An 18036-nucleotide genomic window follows, 5' to 3' on the forward strand; every position below is an offset into this window, starting at 1 on the left:
TCCCAGGATACCTGGGGCTTCAGGGAAAGTTCTCAGAACCCACTTCCACCTAGGCATGAGCCGGCAGGGGCAGCAGGCAGGCCACGATGGCCGCTGACCAGCTCACCTGCATTACACACCCAAATGCTTCCTAGTCATTCTGGCTTGGTCATTAGACCTTGTCCGTGTTGATCTCTGGTGGATCAACTTCTGTCCACTCTGCGTGTGTCTCTCTTATTTTTTTAAAAAAAGACTTATTGTTTTATTTACTTATCTTTGGCTGCACTGGGTCCTCAGGGCTTTTCTCGAGTTGCGGTCCTCGGGCTGCTTATTGCAGTGGCTTGTCTTGCTGCTGAGCGCTGCTTCTCGACATGCGGGCTTCAGCAGTTGTGGTGCGTGGGCACCCTGGTTGCAGCTCACGGGCTCTAGAGCGCTGGCTCAGTATTTGAGGTTCATGGGCTTAGTTGCTCCACAGCGTGTGAGATCTTCCCAGACCAGGGATCAACCAGGATTGATCCCAGACCAGCATCTTGCCCGACAGTATGCCTTACGTCGGCAGGGGGATTCTTCACCACTGGACCGCCAGGGAAGCCCTGTGTGTGTCTCTCTTATAAGGATACTTGTGATTACACGCAGGGCCCACCCAGATTCCGAGATAAGTGCCTCCTCTGCGGCTGCTGCTGCTGCTAAGTCACGTCAGTCGTGTCTGACTGTGTGCAACCCCATAGACGGCAGCCCACCAGGCTCCCCCGTCCCTGGGATTTTCCAGGCAAGAACACTGGAGTGGGTTGCCATTTCCTTCTCCAATGCATGAAAGTGAAAAGTAAAAGTGAAGTCACTGAGTCGCATCTGACTCTTCACGACCCCATGGACTGCAGCCCACCAGGCTCCTCCGTCCATGGGATTTTCCAGGCATGAGTACTGGAGTGGGGCGCCAGTGCCTTCTCCAAAATGCCTCCTCTGGAGAGCCTTAATTTAATCACGCCTTTTGCCATATCAGGTAATTTTTACTCGTGTGCCATCTAAGGAAATATTCACAGGTTTTAGGGATGAAGATGGGGGCATGTCTTTGGGGGGGCCACTGTTCAGCCCACTTAAGATGGGGGTGACAAGGCCTCTGGGCAGAATTGGAGTCAAATCCAGGTTCTGATGATTCTTGGTTGCATTACCTTGAGTAAGTTATTTTATCCTTTTAACTCTCTGCCATTAAAATGGGATGAAGAATCCAGTTCATAGTGAGAGTGAAAGTCGCTCAGTTGTGTCCGACTCTTTGTGACCCCATGGACTATACAGTCCATGGAATTCTCCAGACCAGAATACTGGAGTGGGTAGCCTTTCCCTTCTCCAAGGGATCTTCCCCACCCAGGGATCAAACCCAGGTCTCCCGCATTGCAGGTGGACTTTTTACCAGCTGAGCCACAGGGGAAGCCCAAGCATGCTGGAGCGGGTGGCCAGGTCACAGAGTCTTTGCGATTGTCCAACAGGCTAATGTGTGGAGGGCACGGCACAGTGTGTGGCACTTAGCAAGCTGCTGCGTGTTCTCTTAAAAGACTTGTGACGTGTGTTAAGCCCCTGGATCTCACATGAAAGGCGTTGAGTGCTGCCTCCCCAGGACAGGCGCGTTTTCTCCCTTCGGGGGACGCTGCTGAGAGCGAGCAGGGAAGTCCTGCGCGCTCCTCCCCGTTGTTCCCCTGCGCGGCGCAGCCCAGAGGTGCTCTTGGGTTTGAGTCCTACTGTGGCTTCTCCCGGCTGCTTGGGCAGCTTTGGCTGCACCTGTCTTTTGGAGGAACCAAGATGCACAGAGATGAGGGGGCTGCCCCTGTCTCACCCAGCCAATCAGTGGGGCGAGGGAACTGAGAGGCGCAGAGATGAGGTGGCTGCCCCTGTCTCAACCACCCGATCAGTGGGGGGAGCCAGGAAGAGACCCCACTCCCCCATCGCTGAACCCTGAAACCAGTGGAATGTTTGCACTCAGAGTCAGGAAATCGCTTCCATCTTCTCCCGATGTTGTACAAGCAAGCTGGGGAAGACTGATCAAGTCTAAAGCTTTGCCTACTCCTGACTGTAATGAAACCAGTTGGAGAGGGGCACACGTGTTGTTTGGAGTCCCCTGGGCATGTTAAACCACATTCTTGCTGATAGAAGCCAGCACTCCATTGAAACAGCAATGGAACATGCATTCCCCTGAGCGAGCCTGTGTAATTCTGGAGGGTGGGGCTGAGCACTGGCAAGCAGATTCCCACCTCTGAGCCCCCTGGGAAGCTCCTCTTGTCCGGTTACCAGCCCTGAAATGAACTGTCTTCTGTCTTCCGTCTGCATCTTGTTTATACAATCCTGTCATTTTTGAACTCTTCCTCACCTTCTGCACAGCAAGGTATTCAGGCTTACCTTCTGTTCCTGCTCTGAGCCTGATTCAGCCATTTCTCAAGGGGCCCTGGTTTCTTTCAGGGGGTGGTACTTAGAAACCAACATGAGGTTCTGGATGCTCCGTTGCTACCAGGCTGTCACAGCTTCTCAGCTGCTCAGGGGACACGACTGTGTATAATCTGAGTTTGTACTGATATCTGAATTTATACCCATATCTTTAATTCCAGCCTGACACCATAGGCCCCTCTTTGCCTACCACATTGGGTCTCCCATCTCCCACGGTGGCAAACCAGGCTTTCAGCACAACCAAAGTGTCCACCCATGTATTTCATCCTACAAGACACACAAAATCATTTCAGAATTGTGGTATCCAAACCACTGCAACATGACTGCTAAACAGAGTTCTAGATGCATTTGAGTCCTTTCTTGTCTTCAGTCTGAGGGTTAGTGACCCAAGTATTAGGCCTAGAGGTTACTCGGGTTAGCCCTCTCTGTGTGATTGAAATACAGCTAATGCCTTTGTTTTTATTCAGTGTTAGGATTTTCCCCTATTCTTGTGGATATAATTTAATTTTTTTGTTATCTAAAACATGGACAAGATTCCCGAAGATCAGACCATGTAAAGCAGTTGCTCAGTAAAGCGTCGCCCCCTCCCCAGCCCCCTCTACACACTCTCACCATCCCCTATGGGTTCATTCGTCGTTGGTTGTCAGACCTACACTTCTTTTTTCAAAAATAAGCAAATACATATAAAGTGGTAACAATGAGTATCTAGGGAGGAAGGAAGACACAGAAAGTTCTGTGGCTCTGAAGGAGAATGGACTCTTGCAGCAGGTAGCTACATGTTATTTTTGTTTATTATTTATCTATTTGGCTGTATCAGGTCTTAGACGAGACATGCGAACTCTTGGTTGCAGCTTGTGGCATCCAGTCCCCTGACCAGGGCCTGAACCTGGGCCCCCCTGCATTGAGAGTGTGGAGTCTTGGCTGCTGGACCACTAGGGAAGTCCCACATGTTAATTTTCAAAATAAATAAAGTGGAGGGATCCTCCATGCCACACAGCATGTCTAAAAAAACCCAAAAATTAAAAAAAAAAAAAGTGGAAATCAAGTGGGTGTGGGCTAGACGTTCTTCAGATTTCCCTCCAGCTCAGGGCTTCCTTGAAGCCGGGAGCCAGCCCTCCTCTGGGGTCCCAGGCTTGCTGGTCCCCACTGTTGTTTCTCATTCCACCTCACACTGTGGAAGTTTGGGGGAACCCCACGGACACCCGGCAAGCCCTCCACTCCTCTCCACCCCCTCCCAAGGAGGTCGTCGCAGCTCAGACCGGTGTCGGCCCTCCTGTTCTTGGATGCTCCTGTTTCATCCCGTGAAGTCCTTTTCTGGCCCCCAGCTCCTCAGCACAGGTGGTGTTAAAAGTGCCTGCGAGTGTCCTCACTGGCCGAGCCCAGTTCCTGGAGGCCCCGGGGCTCTCAGCCGCACTGACTCACCAGCCGAGCCTGGGAAACGGCTGTCGGGGTGCATCTGGTTTGCAGCAGGGTTGACAGATTCTAAGTGAAGGGTGCTATACGTGGAGTCCAGGATATGGAGCTTCTTAAAGACATCCTGAAGAATGTTCCACAGAGGAGGTTTTACATTAAGTGACGTTCAACGTATCGTAGCGGGACTGGGGGCGGGGTTGACTGCCCTGGGGGCGGGGTTGACTGCCCGAGGGGCGGGGCTGACTGCCCGGGGGGCGGGGTTGACTGCCCGAGGGGCGGGGCTGACTGCCCGGGGGGCGGGGCTGGCTGCCCGGGGGGCGGGGTTGACTGCCCGGGGGTGGGGTTGACTGCCCGAGGGGCGGGGCTGACTGCCCGAGGGGCGGGGCTGACTGCCCGGGGGTGGGGTTGACTGCCCGAGGGGCGGGGTTGACTGCCCGAGGGGCGGGGCTGACTGCCCGAGGGGCGGGGCTGACTGCCCGGGGGTGGGGTTGACTGCCCGAGGGGCGGGGCTGACTGCCCGGGGGGCGGGGTTGACTGCCCTGCAAACGTGCTGAGGTCTGGCCCCTCTACCGGCGCCCCCCACCCCCACCGCCTCTGCACCTTCCTTTGCCTTGAGCCAGCCGCAGAGTCCACTCTGCCTGTTTCCCTCCCCGGGCCTCTGTGCTTGCTGTTTCCTGGACCCAGAATTATCCCAGAGATTACATGAGGTGGGTCGTTCCTGTCACTCAACTCCAGCGTCACCGCCCTGGCAAGGCCTTCCTGGCTGTCTCAGTCAGCTCAGGCTGCCATCACACAGACCCGGGGCTTCAACAACAGAAGGTACTGTCTTAAGAGTTATCAGGGCTGGAAGCCCAAGGTCATAGTGCCTGCCGCGTTGGTACCTTCTGAGGGAGGCCTCTCTCCTTGGCTTGCAGATGGCCGTCTTCTCCGTGCGTCTTTACATGGTCTTTCCTCTGTGCGTGTCTGCGTCGTGATCCCCTCTTCTTATAAGGCACTGTCATATTGGACGAGGGCCCCCTCTAGGGACCTCACTTTAATTTAGTGATCTCTTTGAAGACACCAAATATCTGACTCCAAAACACAGTCACATTCTGAGGTATTGCAGGTCAGGACTTGAGAATATGAATTTTGGGGGAAAGAGTTTGGCCCATAACACTGACCATTCTATTTATTTATTCATTTAACACATTTATTTATTTACTTGGCTGCTCTGGGTCTCACTGCGGTGTATGGGATCTTTTAGGTGGGACACGCAGGGTCCTTAGTTGCAGCGCGTGAACTCTTAGTTGGGGCATGTAGGATCTTGTTTCCTAATCAGGGATGGAACCCAGGCCTCCTGCCTTGGGAGCTCGGAGTCTTAGTCACTGGACCACAGGGGAAGTCCCTGACAGTTCTATTTAAAGTGACGATAGAGGATGAGATGGTTGGATGGGATCACTAGACATGAGTTTGAGCAAGCTCTGAGAGATGGTGAAGGGCAGGGAGGCCTGGCGTGCTGCAGTCCATGGGGTCGCAAAGAGTCGGACACGACTGCACGACTGAACCACAGCAACATCCTGCCCTCTCTCTCTTTATGCCATATCCTGCTGTGTCTTCAGAGCATCTATCTATCACTTTCAGAAATGACCTTAACCCATTATTTGATAACTTATTGTTTATCAGCTACCAGTGCTGTTCCGTGGGAATAGAGTTCCATGTGCAGAAATTGCCACGTATATAATTTTAAATCTCCTAGTTGCCACATTGAAACAAACAAACAAACAACAAAACAGGTGGAATGAATCTAATACATTTTATTAATCCCCTATTATCATTTCAACATGTGAGCATTATTAATGGGATAATTGATGGCTCATTTTACCAAGTCTTTGAAATCTATGGGGTATTTTATACTTGAGAGCACATCTCAGTTTGACCCAGCCACGTGTTAAGTGCTCAAGAGTCACATGTGACTTGTGGCTCCATGTTGGGCCACAGAGCTTTAGAATTTAAGTTCCAGGAAAGCAGACCCTTATTTCTGTGGTTTGACACTGTGTCCCAGCCCAGAGTAAGTATTCAATATTTGCTGATTGACTGAGTGGATAGAAATGTTATGCATGTGACTGCTTCCCTTCTCCAATACCCAAGGCAGACCTTTTTAAACATTAATTGATTTATTATTGATTTATTATTTATTTTTTTTGGCTGCACCAGGTCTTCATCGCTGTGTGTGGGCTCTCTCTAGCTGGGGAGAGCGGGGTCTACTCTCTCTGTTGCGGGGTGGGCTTCTTACTGCAGCGGCTTCTCTTGCTGCAGAGCATGCGCTTTAGGTGTGTGTGGGTTTCCGCAGTTGCAGTGCTCGGGCTCAGTGGTTGTGGTGCGTGGGCTTAGTCGCCCTGAGGCATGTGGGATCCTCGGGGACTTGGGACTGAACTCTGGTCTTCTGCATCAGCAGGCAAATTTTAACCCTGAACCCCCAGGGAAGACCCAGACTTTGTTAACCAGAGCGGTCTCTCAAGAGCTGGACGGTCCTGGAGTGCTACAACAGATGCTCCCTCAACACTGGGGTCGTCAGGCACGTTGATCCCCTTCGGCCATTTCTGATCTAGTCCACACCCAGGATGCACACCCTTGTTTAGTACCAGTGTTCGGGTTGTCACCTTTGCAGCTTTGTTGCATGTCTTGGGCATGTCCATTACCAGCGTAAAACTCAGACCCAGTCTACATGTCCCATGAAGCCCCCTGACCAGAAAGGGTGGTGAGGGCAGTTGGGCCAGGGCCCATTTTGTCAGGCTGCTAGAAAGTTTGAGTGACTTTCTTGTGCCCATATATCCTTCTGGAGTGAGAAACGATTGCAAATTCATTATTACTGTTGTTGTTTTTATCTCGTAGAGCTTACCGTACTTCATTTCGCCAATTTCTTATTCCTCGGATGCAGTGTTGCTGAACTTGATGTTGTGTTTGAATCATGAATCGGCTCTTAACCATGCTTCCAAAATCCCATTCCCAGCAGAGCACAAGCAGACCGAACCCAACACATTATTTATAAGTCTAATTTAGCTCATTGATAGTACCGCTTTCTGCTGGAGTCTGCAAGCCAGGACGGCTTGTTGGAGGTTGTTTGCATACAGAGTAGTTCATGTGTTTAATTGCCCGGAGAATGCACGCAGCTGAGGCAGGCCCTGCCAGCGCTGTTTCGCAGGCTCCATCTCTCCCGGGTTCCCTGGGAGCCCTAGAGAGGCAGCAAGGCCAGGCGGGGTGTGCTGGAAGGTCACTGGAGGGCTCTGAGCAGAAGGGTGTGACATGGCTCAAGTTGGACAGGGTCCTTTGGCTGTGGGAAGGTGGGGTGGGAGGGTCAGGGAGGAGCGAGGCTCCTGCAATAAGGAGGAGACGATGGTGGCCTGGCCAGGGTGGCGGTCCCTTGGTGCCTCTTCCAGTACCTCCACAGGAGGTGGGAGGAGGAACGGAGGCCATCACTGCAATGCTGGGATCTTCCTAAGGAGTTTGAGGGGATGCTGAGTGATCTACTGGCCAAGTTCTTTCTGGAACACGCATAAGCATGAACGAGATGCCTGCTTGCAAGTTGGGAATGTATTTTGGAAGAGGTTGCTTTTCTGCTGATCTGCAATCTGGGATGGGATGAGGACGGGAATGCCCGAGGTCTCTGTGTCATTCCTTTAGTCAGAACCCCAAGTCACCTCCCCTCATCCACAGTGTAAATCTGTGAAGGCTTCACCTTGATCTGAAAGACCACTGAGTCCAGCCTTATGCCCTCTCTACTCGCTTGTCTCCAGTTTAACCTACCTCTGACCTTTGCACTCTCCCGTGTTCTTACCTTTGACTTGGCTTACCACTCTCCCCATCTGACACTTTCCCCTCTCAAGCCATGTACCACAAACTCGGAATTCTTCTTCCAGCTTCAAGCCATGTACCATAAACTCGGAATTCTTCTTCCAACTTTTGGAAGAACTTATATGAGACAGGAATTGACTCTTCCTCAAATGTTGGGTGGAGCTCAACCTATAAAACCACATGGGTATTGGAGGAGAACAGAGGTCTTTAAATACCATTTACAGTTTTTCTTGAACATCCTACCAATGTGATTTTAAAACTCCCATCTGCTAAATTTAATATCTGGAACATTTGTGGGTCTGTTTCTATAGTCCCCCCTTTCCCTAGGTCTTGTTTCTTGGCATGCCTGGTGACTTTTGACTGAATGTTGGACATGGTGTATGAAAAGTTACTATCTCTAGACTGCAGTTGCCTCCAGAGGTGCGTCCCCTGCCCTCTGGGGGGCAGCTGGTGTAGGAGGGACTGGGATGCCTTTGGTCACCTTCCCTTTTAGGGTGCCACCCTGCAGACACCCAGCCTGTGATATTATCTAGGGCTCATCCTCCTTGGCGGTTTGGACTCAGCAATTTGCCTCCTGCGCTAGGAGATGACCCTAAACCGCTTTGTTTTCCAGGTGCTTTTCTTAGGACTCTCATCACATGCAATTTAAGAATTCAGAACGTGCCTCAAGGGGGAAAACCTTACAGTAATGGGCTCACTGCCCTGCACTTTCTCCCTTCGGGCATGTTGCTCCCTCAGCCACTGGGTGCTTTAGCAGCTCAGAACTCCAGCTTGTGACTCTCAGATTGCTTTTAGCAATCTCTAGCTCTACCTCTCGGAGAAGGCAATGGCACCCCACTCCAGTACTCTTGCCTGGAAAATCCCATGGACAGAGGAGCCTGGTAGGCTGCAGTCCATGGGGTCACTAAGAGTCGGACACGACTGAATGAGTTCACTTTCACTTTTCACTTTCACACATTGGAGAAGGAAATGGCAACCCACTTCAGCATTTTTGCCTGGAGAATCCCAGGGATGGAGGATCCTGGTGGGCTGCCATCTATGGGGTCACACAGAGTCGGACACGACTGAAGCGACTTAGCAGCAGCAGCAGCAGCAGCTACCTCTATTTCCACCTCCACCTCCATCATCCTATTAGGAAAGACCATGTGAGGACCCAGCGAGAAGGACATCATCGACAAACCACAAAGAGAGCTCTCAACCAGAAGCCAAACTGGCCAGCATCTTGATCTCAGGCTTCCAGGCTTCAGAACAATGAGAAATAAACGTCTGTTGTTTTAGACATCCCGTCTCTGGAGTTCCATGAGAGCAGCCTGAGGGGACTAAGACACATGTCTTCCTCTATATGAACCCTTGTTGTTCACCGGTTCTGATTTTCCCTCCTTCTAAACTGGATTAGTGTAAACTCATTTCACCGAAGAGGCAAGTGGAGGCTCCGTCATGTAAACCCCTTCTCTGACCTCAGATTGTACCCTTGTTGGAGATAGAGGCCAACTGGTGGTCCATGGGCTGTATTGTGCTGAATTTTTTTTCTGATTAAAAATTTAAAAGTTTCCAACATTTACAAATTGAGGAATTTCATGTGAAAACAGAAAGCTTGGATTTTTTTTTTTTTTTTTAGTTGCTTGAGTTGCTTTCTTCTGGATAAGTAAAAAGAACTGGTGTTCCTGGATTGGTCTGGGGGCTTTGCTGGGAATGGTAGGATATCAACCACCTGGCCAGGCTCCTGTAGGCCCCAGGTGTCCACCCACAACAGGCCTTGAGTCTTTTCTAAATCAGAGCTGTGTGCCTAGAGAGAGTCTGCTTTGTCACAGACAAACCTAGAGGCCCCAGGCAGGTACTTTCTGAAGATCAGGGATGCTCGATTGCGAGTGTGGGAAGCGGGAAGACAGGCTCCCATCTCGTCCCTGTGTGGGGACTTCCTCGGGGGCCTGCCTCTGTCTGGAGACACCCGCGGGACCCCTACTGCCACGTGTGGGAGGCAGAAGGGCAGATGGGTCAGACGTGGGCCCTGGAGACAGGGGCCTGCCTGTGAGGCCCAGCTCTGCTGCGTCCTAGCCATGTCCCGCTGGGTGAGCTCTTGGACTCCCCAGCCTTAGTGAGTAGCAATGAGAAGACTGTTAAGATTAGATGAGCTGATTAGCAGGAGTCAGGCTCAGCGCAGCGCCTTGCCGCAAGGCCCCTGAGCGGGCAGCTTCCTGCCCCGGCGCTGCGGTTGCTCTGCCTACGTCCTGTGCCGGAGACCCTGCTCTCAGCCCCCGCTAAGTGCATCCTGAGATCGGGTCACGCAGGGACACGGTTCCTGCCCACGTGGGCTCCCTCCCTCCCTGGAACAGGCAGGGGCATTGGGGTGAGAAAGAGAGTGGTCTCTCCAGCTCTTACCAGCTGTTTAAGCTCTGGGATTCTGAGAAAAGGCTCTGCCTTGCAGAACTAACTTCTTTCCGACACTTGCATCGTAACTTCTTCCTGGGGGTCCCCATCTGAGGACTCTCCAGGGTTCTTGCAGGACAGGAAGTGTGAGTGATTCTCAGCCTGGACTCACAGCAGAGCTGGGCAGCCTCCCCAACCAACAGAAGCCCATCAATGGCCCTCCTGCAAATTGCCTTGCCATCCCTCTCCCATCCTCATCTGCCGACCCCCAGCAAGAACAGCGGGGAGATGCTTTGGAGGCAGAGCAGCACAACACTCAAGCTTAGAAATGCAGTGTTTTGTGTTTTTTTTTTAAAGCCTCTGACTCTTTGGAAGCTGTTTTTATCACTTCTGGGTCTGTTTCAGAGCCTCTAGCAATGCTTGCTTTGTTTTGGGAGACGGTGTTTTCTGCTGGGAGATTTGTTTTGTCACCTCTGTGTTGTGCGATCTGAGAGTGAGAAGCACTCCTCACATCTGGGAAGCGTTGTTTCTGCTTCTCTGTGCCCATTCATCTGGAGGAGGAGGCAGTACCGTGTGCTCAGTTTGCCCATTTCATAGATGGCTAAACTGAGATCAGGAGAGGAGGGAGCTGCAGAGGAGGGTAGCCTGCTGAGCTGTCTGTGCAGCCGTGGTTTTCAGCACTTAGCCACAGACAGCTGAGGGTTTGGAGCAGGACCTGGAGGCCCCAGCTGTGCCAGGGACTAGCCACTTACCTACAGGATCACAGGAAGCTCGGCACGGGGTACCAGGGACAGGTCTGGGGTGACAGGAGGGCATTCATATCTCAGGGCAGGAGTCATGTACCAGCTGGTGTATGTTATTGACAACTGGGGCCGGTACATAGCATTCAGGATTCTTGGGTTGCAAGCAACAGAAACTGCCTCTGGCTAATTTAAGCAACAAAGGACTGTCTTCGTGTGTTTAAGCTGCTACAACAAATAATCATGGGCTCGGTGGCTTTGACCAGCAGGCCCAACCTTTTTGGCACCAGGGACTGGTTTCGTGGAACACAATTTTTCCATGGACCCAGAGTGGGGCGGGGGGGAGGGGGGGGGTGCGGGGTGGCGTTGATTTGGGGATGATTCAAGTGCATTTATTGTGGACTTTACTTTCTATTCTGATCACATCAGCTCTACCTCAGATCATCAGGCATTAGATCCCAGAGGCTGGGGACCCCTGGCTTAGAGAACAGACATTTCTTTCTCAGAGATCTAGAGGCTGGCTCTCTGAGATCAGGCCACCAGCATGGTCAGGCCCCAGTGTGGCCTCTTCCTGGCTGGTTCCCTGTACCCCTGCGCTGAGCAAGAGAGGGAGGTGTCCAGTCCCTTCTGTTGTTGCTGCTGCACTGGGCCTTCCTTCATCGCTGGGCGCAGGCCACTCTCTAGCTGTGGTGTGCAGGCTTCTCATCGAGGTGGCTTCTCACGCTGCAGAGCATAGGCTGGAGGGCATGTGGGCTTCCGTAGTTACAGGACCTGGACTCTAGAGCATGGGCTCCGTAGTTGTGGTGCCCGGGCTTAGTTGCCCTGTGGCATCCGGGATCTTCTTGGACCAGGCATCGAACTGGCCCCACATTACAAGGCGTCCCCTGCATTGCAGGCTGGATTCTTAACCACTCGGCCACCAGGGAAGCTCCTCTCTTTCCCCTTTGTATAAGGGTGCTAATTCTATTCATGGAGGCTTCACCCTCATGACCTAATGATTTCCCAAAGGCCCCACCTACAAATACCCTCACATCAGGATTAGGATTTCAATGTAGGAATCTGCGGGGTGGGGGTCACAAACACTCAATCCATTGCAGAGATGTCACTGAAGGACATGGTGTTGCTCAAAGAGTAGACAGTTGGAATTTGAACTGTGGGATTTTGAAGGTGGACTCTTAACTCTTAGGGGGGCCCCCACTGCGTGATGTTGTAAATCACACAGAGAAACACCAGTTGCTGAACAAACAAAGACACGAATCCTGGCTTTGTGCGCAAGATCCTGTGAAGGCAGCTGGGCACTCGGCTCCGGCCGTCCGGAAACAGTCAGCCCTGGGGAGCTGCTCCCTCCCGAGTTGGTGACGAGTCATTCTCTCTCCCCACCACCCACAGCAGCACATGAGCTCTGGGGGACGAGACCACGTTTTTCACTTTCTGTGAATTTCACATCCCGACACAGCCGTCGAAGCCGAATGCCATCACTGCGATTTCAAAGGGGTACTGACGTTATTTCCAAGCTTTGTCATGCAAACAAGACTTGTCCATCACACACGGATCAGCTTCTCCCTTCATGTCGTGGCTACATTTCTACAGCATGGTGGGGCTCTGTGTTTCTAGGACTGCCAGCTCTTCTTCGCATTTCTGAAATGTCGGGCGTGATGAAGGCAGACGCGACTTCCTCCTGGCTTTTCCGGCAAACGTCACCGCCACCGTGCTATCATCACTGTGGCTGTCATCGCGGTCACCACACTGCTTCCGCGAAGCTTCATATTTTTAGAGCCGTTTCACACATATGATCTCATTTGAGCCCCACAATAGATCTTGAAACATGAGCGGAGCAGTGCACATGCTCTCAGTGGTGAGGAAACAGAGGCTGAGCCTCAGCCGCGGGGCAGCACAGGCTGCTGGCCAGATCAGATCTCATCCGCTGCTATTAAGATGCTCGTGCAGAGTCCGGTTTCTCAAACTACAAGTGCAGACGAGCAAAACAATTTACACCTTTGTTCCGACCGTTGACTTCAACTTCTCACTCTTGTCAGTGGTAGAAATTGTGATCAAGTCAAGGGAGTCGTTTCCAGGTTTTGTTCTTGGTCATTTCAGGTTTAAACTCAGCTGTGTGGGGACTCCCTCCGCACACACCCCCACCCCCAGGGTGGTGCGTGTGTTTGGAGGTGCTCGTGTTGAGATGAGAGGGAGGTAACGTCTGCTTTTCCGCCCTCAGCACCCCTCCTCACCGTGATGACCACGCACAGCCACTGATTCTTACTAGGCTCCAGCTGATGGAACGCCAGCAGCCCTGTTGCATCATGAGCCCTTTTCTGTCTGCTGATGCGACCCCATGGACTGTACAGCCCTCCAGGCTCCTCTGTCCATGGGATTCTCCGGGCAAGAATACTGGAGTGGGTTGCCATGCCCTCCTCCAGGGGATCTTCCCAACCCAGGGATTGAACCTGTGTCTCACGTCTCCTGCGTTAGCAGGTGAGTTCTTTACCACCTGTGCCACCTGGGAAGTTCAACAGCAGCACGCACGCATGACTGACTCTGTAACCCGTCTTGCTTCCCTCAAGGGCTTGGGGAACGTCGAGATGCCCCTGCACTATCTGGGGCCACGGGAGATGGGAGCTCATGTGCTCGCTCCTGCCACCCCGTTTGTGGGGAGGGGAGCCCGCAGGACCTGGCTGGCCACTTCCAATCGTGTCCCCAAACTCTCAGGCGGTGTCGTTCTCTACTGCACTGGAGACAGGGGGAAGGGAGCATCCTATTCAGGACAAACTAGATCTTCTCTCTGAGCTTCCCCTTATCCACAGAGCCTCTGGGATCATGTCATTTAAAAAAAATATTTATTTATTTTTATTTATTTGGCCACGCCAGTCTTAGCTGCAGCGTGCGGGATCTTCTACCTTCCTGTGGCACGCGGGGTCTCGTTCTCTGACCAAGGATCGAACTTGGGCCCCCTGATTTGGGAGCAGAGTCTTAGCCCCTGGACCACCAGGGAAGTCCTGGAATCATGTCATTCTATAGACACACTCAACTCCATCACACGTGTCACAGAAGGATTTTTTTCCCCCTCTGCTGAAATGTACTGCCTCTTAAGTCACCATTCATTATTCCTAAAGATTATTTGGGCTCATATGTTGCTTATGTTTGTGACATGTTAGGACATAAACGTTGGCTTTTGCCCTTTCTCTTGACCTTGGTCGCTGGTGGAACTCTTAGAGACTCCGAAGCTCAGATGGTCTCCTCTTCACTTCTCTTGTTGCTCTGCTTCCCTCTCCCAGCAGAGGCAGGGAGTTCAGTTTATGCCCCCAAACATGGAGGAGGGTGATGTCTCCAGGCAAAAGTGGCTTACCAGAAATGACAAATCACAGGCATTAATAGCAAGACGTCACCTGCCTACAGTAATAATGCTGAGAAGAACGTTAGCAAACGTTCGACCTGCTATGAAATAAAACGTGATTTCAGAGAAGGCTGTTAATTCTGGGATGGCTGAACCTCGAGACAGCCTCAGTATTCCATCTCACGGGGAACGTAACAGTAGGAATAGCAGATGGGAGAGTCGCCCTGTCGTTATTCCCGCAGCTGTGCCAAGTGCTTTTCCGGAGCTGTGTGATCTTGCCACGCTGCGGCAGAGCTCTTACTGCTCCCGTTTTACAGGTGAGCTGAAGGGACTTGATCAGGACCCCACAGAGAGGGAGCGGCAGAGATTCAACCCCAGTGTGAGGGACCCACCCTGGTTCCTGAGAGATTCGGGTCCTCTCACCTTGACGTTCCAAGAAGCTGGACCCAAGGACCCTTCCCAGTTCCCTCTCTGTCACTAAGGGGTCGGCAGTTTTAATCCCTTTGACAGCCACTGCTTCAAGTATCACATGTTCAAGGTGAAAATGCTGTTCGTGGGCAGTGTGGTTTTTGCACTTTTTTAAATTAATCATCTTAAAAAAAATAAAGTGAGGAATGTGCAGGGGGAGCTGAGTTCTTACCTCCGACAACAGCCTCACACCCTGCATCCCAGGGGCCGGCCTGAGGAGACGTGTTAAGAGAGACTGGGAAACGGGCAAGAAGGGCGGGGCGGGTGGCCTCCGGGTCATGCTCCAGGACCGCGAGAGGTCCTCGGTGTCAGCGAACATTGGCACCACGTGGGGAGTTTGCCGACAGTGACGGAACCTGGGGCTCAGCCTACGGCTTTCAGCCCCACAGCTCTGCGGTCGGTGTGGAAGTCAGCTTTTTCACAAGCTGCCTGCTGTCGCTTCAGTGCAGGAGACTGGCAGACCTGGTTTTGTGGTATCTGACATCAAACTTTCCTTCCCTGCCAGTAACAGCCCAAGGTCAATCTCAAGGGAACTCCAGACTTTGAACTTGCTTCAGAGCAGCGTGGTGTAGCGGGACCTCGGGAGACCTGGAGCAAATTCCAAGCCTCATCTTAAGCAAGTCACTGTAAGCTTCTGTGAGCCTCAGTTTTATCACCCGGAAAGCTGGGACTCGCCCACTCATTCTCACCATCAACCCTTGGAGCCCATCTGTGGCAGGTGCTATCCTGGCTTTGGAAATTCAGCAGTGGGTAATGCACAGAATCTGCCCCTCCCCATATCCCCCTCTACCAGGGAGCTCACAGATGGGGTTGGAAGAACAGACAGGCAGGGCACGGGGAGCTCAGAGTGCCTGGAGGAAATTGCAAAATCAGAAAGGGCTTCCCTAAAGACCTAGAGCTGAAGTCAAAGCCTGAACGACGTCAGCGTGACAGAGCAGGGACAAGGCCAGTGTGCTGGGCAGGGGAGCCGCCAGCGGGCATCGTGTGAAACCCATTTAGCAAACCCTAACACTTGTTAAATCTGGACGGTGTACACATGGGGTTGACCCGATTGTGATTCTCTGCAGCTTTCTGTATGTTTGAAACCCTTCATAGTAACAAGTGCTGTATAGAAGTGAGCATTCCTACCGTTCATCTCCGTCTTCTCTGTCTCAGCCCGTTTCTTACTGTGATTTGTTATCTGGGGCTGCAAATAACAGCATCTCTGATTAAGAGTAACTGGAATAAGAGGAGTTAGTTTTTGCTGCTCAACAAGAAGCCTGAAGAATGGGGCTTCCAGGTTCCCATCAGCAGCTCATTCGTGTCAGGACTCTTGTCAACTCGGTGGCTCTCTAAACCTTTCCGCATGGTCTCAAAATTGCCACCGTCCAGATGTCATCTATTTATACCACCACCTCCAGAGCCATTTTCTCGACCTTGGCACTATTGGTGTTTGGGGCAGACTCCAGTACTCTTGCCTGGAAAATCCCATGGACGGAGGAGCCCGGTAGGCTGCAGTCCATGGGGTCGCTAAGAGTCAGACACGACTGAGCGACTTCACTTTCCCTTTTCACTTTCATGCATTGGAGAAGGAAATGGCAACCCACTCCAGTGTTCTTGCCTGGAGAATCCCAGGGACGGGAAGCCTGGTGGGCCGCCATCTATGGGGTCGCACAGAGTCAGACACAACTGAAGCGACATAGCAGCAGCAGCAGCAGCAGTCTCTGTCATGCCAGCTGCCCTGTGCCTCACAGGATGTGACCTCGACCCACCGGACGCCAGTAGCAGCCCCCACTTAGTTGTGACAACCAAAAATGTCTCCAGACATTGCCAGATGCCCCATGGGGGACAAAATCACCCCCAGGTGAGAATAACTGGTCCAAACTAGGAAAGAAGAGGAGGCAATGTTCTCTTGATGCAGCTCATTCTCTCCGCAGTGAGAAGCATTTTTGAGAAGCCCCAGCAGACCCTCCCCTTTAATGTCCACTGGCCAGGGAAGGGTCACACACCCACGCTTGACTGCAAGAAACCCTGGGACGGAGCTTCTGCAATTTTCAGCTTTTCTAGGAGGGCGCGACTCCGATAGGGGAGGAGAGGGATGGAGGTGGTTGCGTGTAGCATCTGCATGATGGGCTTTCACAGGAGGGACCAGGTATCTTTCCAGAGGTCTTTAAGCAGATAAGGACTGTCTATGGAGAGAGTCTGACTTGAAGGATGCTGCCTCTGATGATATGAGTGTTTCGTGCTTTACACCATGGACGTGACGAACTGTCGCCTCACCTCTGCATGGACAGACTATTTCTGTCCCTCTTACAGAGATGAAGACCTGGGGCTGAGAAGGATGCAGCCACTCGTCACAGGCCCTGCCGTTCCTAAACGGGGGAGCTGTGTGCTATGTCTGTCTCCAAAGCCCACACGTGTCACATGTACAGCGCGTGCTCCTCCATCCTCCAGCCCCACCAGCCGGCAGAGGGTGGTTTCAGAGACACAGCCCAGCACCGCAGGGTGGGGCACAGAGAGGACAGGGGCTCAGGAACAATGCTTGACAACAAGCGCACCCCCTGCCCGTCTTCCCCCCTCCCCGCCTGGGGCTGGGAACGAGGCGGGCTTCCTGGAAAGGTCAGACGATTGTTTCCCTGCAGAACTGCGGTTGAGAGACTGACCTCCAGCATCCTTCGGTGCTCAGAGCGCCAGCTTGAGAGGAGATGCCGGGGGGCCACAGATGAGTCTGGCAGCTCCCCAAGACTGGCCACTGGACCCCCAAACTCTCCAGGGCCTTGCTTGACGACACACTGCTCTCAGCTGTCATCGTCCCATTGAACTTCCTTCTGTTACGTCGTCCTGTACCGCAGAGGCTAGAAGGAAGGAAAAAGAAACCACTTCCCCAATTCCTTTGTACCTGGGATACTCGGGATGCAGTTCTGCTCTTCCAGCTGAGATGCAGAGGAGGGTGAGGCCAAGGCTGTCTTCTTGCTGCCTCGGGTTTTCTGGAACCATCCAGTTTTTCCATACCTGCATTTCAGTGACCATTTGCCAATTATGTGAGAGGTTTAGGGGTCTGTGCAGAGGTGAAGAGGAGAAGGCGATGGCACCCCACTCCAGCACTCTTGCCTGGAAAGTCCCATGGACGGAGGAGCCTGATGGGCTGCAGTCCATGGGGTTGCGAAGAGTCGGACACGACTGAGTGACTTCACTTTCACTTTTCACTTTCATGCATTGGAGAAGGAAATGGCAACCCACTCCAGTGTTCTTGCCTGGAGAATCCCAGGGATGGGGGAGCCTGGTGGGCTGCCGTCTATGGGGTTGCACAGAGTCGGACACAACTGAAGCGACTTAGCAGCAGCAGCATCAGAACCACAGTATAAAACCAGGTCTTCTGCCCCCTAACCCTGTGCCTTCCCAAGTAATCCCAGGAAGGTGATTTTTAACCTGGAGTGAAAGCGTAAAGCCCATATTTGACTTGCAAATCACAAAACCACTTTTCTACTGAAT

At 52.4% G+C, this 18036-nt stretch overlaps 1 long non-coding RNA gene across 1 annotated transcript; it reads left to right on the forward strand.

Annotated features, from left to right (window-relative positions):
* Positions 1–4390: 4390 nt before the first annotated feature.
* On the forward strand, positions 4391–14660 carry LOC129625139 (uncharacterized). The gene is made up of 3 exons (XR_008701276.1): positions 4391–4644; positions 12982–13238; positions 14415–14660. It is a non-coding gene; the product is annotated as an uncharacterized LOC129625139 (long non-coding RNA).
* The last annotated feature ends 3376 nt before the right edge of the window (positions 14661–18036 follow it).

Source organism: Bubalus kerabau, chromosome 13 (genome assembly GCF_029407905.1).
Source record: "Bubalus kerabau isolate K-KA32 ecotype Philippines breed swamp buffalo chromosome 13, PCC_UOA_SB_1v2, whole genome shotgun sequence".
NCBI lineage: Eukaryota > Metazoa > Chordata > Mammalia > Artiodactyla > Bovidae > Bubalus > Bubalus kerabau.